Source organism: Tenebrio molitor, chromosome Y (genome assembly GCF_963966145.1).
Source record: "Tenebrio molitor chromosome Y, icTenMoli1.1, whole genome shotgun sequence".
Classification (NCBI taxonomy): domain Eukaryota; kingdom Metazoa; phylum Arthropoda; class Insecta; order Coleoptera; family Tenebrionidae; genus Tenebrio; species Tenebrio molitor.
The window spans coordinates 3410232-3410562 of record NC_091056.1 but is presented as its reverse complement, the minus strand read 5'-3'; positions in this window follow the sequence as shown (position 1 = coordinate 3410562).

Below are 331 nucleotides of genomic sequence, written 5' to 3'. Positions count from 1 at the left end.
ATTTTTATTTATAATGATTATTTATCATTTTTCGTGTTATGTTTTGTTTTTCCACGCCACACGCACGCATGAGAGTTCAAAACACCGGCGTCGAAAATTCGTTTTTAACGAAACTTCCTCGGCCTGTAAAAATTTTTCTAACAAACTTAACTCTTCGCTACATTGAAAGCGATACTTTTTCGGTAAGAATTTCCGTAGAAATTCGAACACGTTACGAGTAGAAAACTTATTCTCGCTCGGATATCTGAGAGTTTATGCATTATTTATTGTTGTTGGGTGCAGCAACGATGAAGTCGCAAAACTCGATCGCGCCACCCTCTACAACTTGTAA